Raw genomic sequence first — 5,732 nt, 5'->3', positions numbered from 1 at the left:
AGTGGGCCGTCACTGGCACCGATTAAGCAGTTTACAAAAGTGCAATGAAATGAAAGAAGCAAAACACATAAGCAGTTATCTGAGTGAGAAGAATAGGGCTCAAAGGAAGCATTCACAGAATATGCAGAATTGCTGCTTTCGCAGAGACATGAGGTGCTCAGGGGTAAATTGGTAGCTTACACCCTGTGTACATTTTACATTTGCACTGCATGATTCCCCTAATAATGATAATGATAATTCTGTGGCCTCTATTGTGCTATGACAATATGAAATAATTTGGAAAGTGGTCTAATGCACATTGAATGGCAGCCTTGTGTTGTGTAAAATGAAATTTTCAGAGATTGAACCAGTCATCTTCTTCCTCATCCTCCTCACGGATAAGACCGTTATCCTCACAAGAACAGTGCAAATGCTATGACTTCTTGGACAAACATCCGTGATGATAAGGGCTTGAGGATAATGACTATAATGATAGAGAAATTGTTTCCCCTTCGTCCCACCCAGCGACACTGGGACACGGAGCAGAATAGATAGAAAGAGCCAAGACCCTGTCTGGGTATTTATTTCCACATGTGATAGTGATGAGACATTATCTTGAGAAAACAAACTGAAGCGTGCCTGTGAGGGTTGGACGGTATCACGTTTGACAGGGCTTTGAAAGCGAAGTACAACAATGACTCTTTTCTTGAGTTTAATGGGTTTGTAAGATGTAAAATTTGCAATGTGTTTTAAAGCTCATAATTGAATATAATACTGTCTTATAATAATAATCAGTCAGTTGACTACATGTAGTGTGACTGCCTCTTTAGTTCCCTCAGCTTTACAGAGCTCTTCAGCATCATTAAGCTCATTGTTTTTCTTTTATGACCCACAACTTTACCGTTTTGGTCGAGTTTTACTGCTCTCATTGGCGCTGTTTCCAGTCGCTACACACATCTGCTACCAGCAACAACAACAACAACAAAACTCTAAACCCTCTGCATGCTACCTGTTCTGGAGCAATACGCATGAGATAGCTATTAGCTGATGAACATAATTAATTACTGAAATTAAAACCAACCGTAATTAAAGGTTGCCAAGTAAGAACAGTTTAAAAACATCTCCCTTTTGATTAGAAACAGCAATGCTCGAAAAATGGCAGCACATTAATTATTAGTTTACGTTAACCTTAGCTATTAGCCTACATTAGCCTTCCTGAGAAAACACACTGATTCTGTTACTTATAATGAGCAGTGCAATGATTGTGTCTGGTTCTTTGTACTAACAACACACTCTAAATATGCAACACAGCAGGAGCTACTGTAGTTTGAATGGTGTGACAACAAGACTAGCAAAAAGCAGTATATATTCTTCCAATTCTGCAGAGATTAGGCTAATTTCTGTGGCCTCAGCAGCCAGAGACACCTAGCCTATCCCTCAAATGGAGAAACAGATAAAATCAAATCAAATCAAACACCGGTTAACCCCCAAAAATGAGACTGCGTGTGCACCACACTTTCATATGGGGAGCATACGTCAGTCCGACCGCTGTTTTCTCTGACTACCCATTAATCCGAGTTATTCTACAGTGTTACGGTTAGGTTTAGGGTTAGGGTTAGCCTACCTAAATCGGAGAAATGGGAGGTTGGACTAATGGACGCAAAAATAAAGAAATGTATGGTCGGAGAAATGGGAAGTCGGATAAATAGAAAGTCGAAGAAAAAGGTAGTTGGACAGACGTCATGCGCTCCTTTCATATAGCAATAGAAGCAACACAATAGACACTATGGACACAGCACTGGGACTTCAACACAGAGGATAGGAAATGCATTATGGGTTACTCAGTCCACTATCCAGGCCAGGTAATAATTATCACCATATGTTTTGACAGCCCTATAAAATAGCAAACTCCTGAGGTGGAGTATATACTGTATAGAGAGTAATGAGTAATTTCTGACACAGCCAGTCTCATGACAGCACACGGTTTCTGCCAGAAAGAGCCACCAGCGTTATGGCCTATGATGCTGTAGCCTGAGTCTGACTCTGTGTTATGATCTTGCTACACTTTGAAAAGTCCCAAAGCTCTGAGCCAAGTAAGACAGGTTGTAAGAACAGTGGTACTTACTTGTAAATGGTGGTAATCTGATTTAACACTGAGGGTAAATCTCCATTTGTTTGTGTTACCACAAAATGTCTGACCACCGCAGCTGCATACTGCGGGATTATAGAAATGAAACACTGCATTCATCATCCTAATTGAGCCTTAATACTTTGATCATGGTCCAAGAACATAGCTCACATTATGAATTGCTAATGTGGGATATAAGTCATGCTCCCATTATCCCACATGTCCCGGCATCATAAAGAATTCCCGTCAGAGGTGAAACAGTGGAGTCCCGGCGTTTCTCATAACAAAGGTTTTTGAACTTGTGTTCTGTGAGGCAAGGTCACTACAAGATTGAATGTATTTACATTACTTTTTGTGGAATATGAACAGGCCATTGCTAATTGTTGCCTACGAAACTGAGGCTTTTGACTCCAAATGACACAGTTTTTTTTTTCTTTCTTTCTTGAGACTAAGTCCAGATATGTTTCAGAAACACTGGCTCCTGCTGTGTGTGTAATGTCTGAGAAAACATGAAGGCACTTTGTGTGTAAGGGACTTGCGTTTGCTTAGGACTACTGTATGTTTGCTGCACACACACCACAGTGTGACGTATGCTCTCTCAGGAAGTACATGTGGTCTGGGCACCTAAATCCTCCAAAGGAAAAAAATGTCAGTGAGTTGATGGAGACCTAACAGAAATACACTCATAAGACACCTCCCCCGAGGCTCCGCTCTTTTTGGTGCAGTCAAGCACAGCACACCAGCAGAGGCATTTTAAAGGTTCCTCTAAAGTGCGAAATAACAACTGGGGGTCTCCCATAATAGTTAAAGCAAACAAAACACCCTGACCTGCACAAATGTGAAATGCAGGCCAATCCTTGAAGAATGTCAACATGGCAGCCACAAAGCATTGGAAACATGCACCGGTCACACACCACACACACAAAGTCAAGATAAAGCGCTGGAGGAAGCAGTGGGAGTAGATAGAAAAGAAATGGGGTACAATAGGAACAATAGAAAGGCAAAGAATACAAGTTTTCAAAGCACAGACCAGTTCAGAATTCAGACTTCAGTATACCATCTGTTTATAGACATGTGCCCTTATCAACATATATTGTATATTGCTACAACAGAAAACCTTGTTTGTTTTGTTGTGTATTGCCTAATCCTGCCTATTTATAATGGCAGTGATACAGCGGTCCCCCCGCAGGAATGTTAATCTGCCCAAGGGCTTTGGTCAAGAGTCCAGTGGCCCAGCCAGCGAACGCCACACAGTTGACAGGGTCGATCCAAGTACATCTCAATGCAAACTGGCTCTTTAAGGAAGATGCAATTAATCTAAAGCCACAGGAAAGGAAAGAAATGCTATCCAGTTGCATTTTTTACAGATAGTCTCATGGTGCAACCACACAGAATGAAAAAAAGTGCCAGAGATTCCAGTGAAATAAAGCTAAATGTGAGGGAGGGAAGCAGAAGACTCATCAGTGAGTTTCTCCCATGAAGCATTCGCAGGAGAAAATAAAAGTGAACAGCACATAAAGTGAAATAAACAGCCTGTCACGCCGTCAAACGGTGTGGAGCAGGGGCTCTGGGGTATCTTTACCATCAATTTTATCACTGTTTAGGGACTAGAGTAGGGTCAAACTGCTTGGACCCTTGTGTTATTTATTTTGTTATATGTCTTATCTTTTTTGGCATGCAAGTATAAACTGTGCAGAAATCAACTGAATTTCCTATTTGCAACTTGGTAAATTCAAGGTGCCCAGAGGATTAATACCAACTGATGATTCCCTGATGTTTCCTGAGGTGGACATGTGATTCTGAATGAAAACATCTTACAAATGTTTGATACTGTATATTGTCAAACATATACAGGCTCCTTTCAGGATGAACTCAAACACACCTGTGACCCTTTAACTCTTTGTCTTGTGCCATCGTCAGCTTCAAAGTTTACGAGTTAGCTTAAACCACCGCTGTGGCCAAGTACAAGTGCATCATAGTGCAGACACACAGTCACTCAGCAAGACACAATCACTGTAGTTGCACGCATAAAAACAACTTGAAGCATAAAAATATATTTTGCATTCAGCACCAGTAATACTCAGCCTCTACAATCAGCTGATATTGATTAAAATACGTAGAATTACTTCTGTTCCATCAGATGCACATTAGATGAATGAGTGACAAATGCAGCTGTGGTCCCATCAGCTGTGCAACACACTGACACATTTGACAAATCAGAGCTCCAGCTACCACGCAAGCAATCTTGTTTTATGGTCATTATCTTCCTCTTTCATGGTAAAAGGAATTGAAATTAATCCAGAATCTTACATGATCAGGAAATACAAGTTGGAGGAACTTATGTTTATTTGAAATGCGTCGTAGATACCGTTAAAACCTGATGATTTCGCAAATTCCAAGTAATTTCCACATGGGATACTGGCAATGCTACAGATCAATCTTGGCAAACTTAGTCTTCAGAGGAGGAAGTAATTTCGAGAAAGAATTTGGCTGAAATTGAACAGGGTGTGACTGTGTCTATGTGTATCTGCCCAGATTCGTTGCTTACTTTAAGAAATATCATTAACAAAGAGATGATGGTAATTTGTTCGTTTGATACAGGAGGAACGGCATCCTCCTTCAAAGCTCTCTCCGCTTCTTTCGGCTCACCCGGAGTCTGATTTGTCTCATATCTGGTTTGTGTCATGCATCACATGGTTCGTGAGGCCTCTCTCATTCATTCTCCGTCTTATCGCTGCCTTCCCTCCTGCCTGGCCAGCACTTCTCACTGACCACAGATCATTAGAAAGGTAGAATAGCCAAGTTGGAGCCTCCAGCAACAGTTAATGAGCCATAAAAAAGTACAGTGAGTCTCCAATCACTAAACAGAGGTCACCACTCCTTAATCTCCATTACAGGCTCCAACTTCTGTTTGGCAAGCATGTTAATGCTTTGTTTTGCAAGGACCCAAAACGTTAGGAGGTTTGTATGCTCTATACTTTTGCCAGAACTGCCAGTTACATTAACTGTTTACTGAGTTACCAACTGAAGACAAATGGAGCAATCACGGAGCTTAATGTGTCACACTGTTCCTGCAGGTATTGTATTTATTTAATGCCTGGTTAGTATGGATGGTGCATACTGGGGTTAGATAGAAGGTACCAGGTGTCTGTTTTGCATCATGCTTGTACAAGTGGTGGCTGTATGTTTCCATTATGGTCTCATCCTCCTCAGTATGCCTGGCTACACTCTCAGTAGGGAGTCGCAGTGTCTGTGACAGAGCAGCTGGGAGAGCTGATCTCATTAGTGGGCTGATGGGAGGACTGCAGAGCTGGGCATTCCTCTGTGGCAGCAGCAGTGGAAGAGATGCACAGCTTTCATTCAGTAAAAAATAATAATACTTGGAGAATAACAGAACTCTGGGGAAAATAAATAACCTCCTCCAAAAGTTCTCACAGAAGTTGCTCATTAGGAAAGCAAAAGTTTAGCCCTTATTTATGTTAACCGACATATCAGCAAAAATGACTGTCTCATTGTGTTGACAAAATGTGGTTTGTTATATTGTTTCTCATCCGCTCGCAATTAACTGTAATTATATTAAGTTGAAAGCAACATTCATTCCAGTACAGTATCTCTGACAGAACTG

Source organism: Trachurus japonicus, chromosome 24, assembly GCF_045865225.1.
Source record: "Trachurus japonicus isolate A0001 chromosome 24, Traja_1.0".
Lineage (NCBI taxonomy): Eukaryota > Metazoa > Chordata > Actinopteri > Carangiformes > Carangidae > Trachurus > Trachurus japonicus.
Note: the sequence above shows the minus strand (reverse complement) of the source record.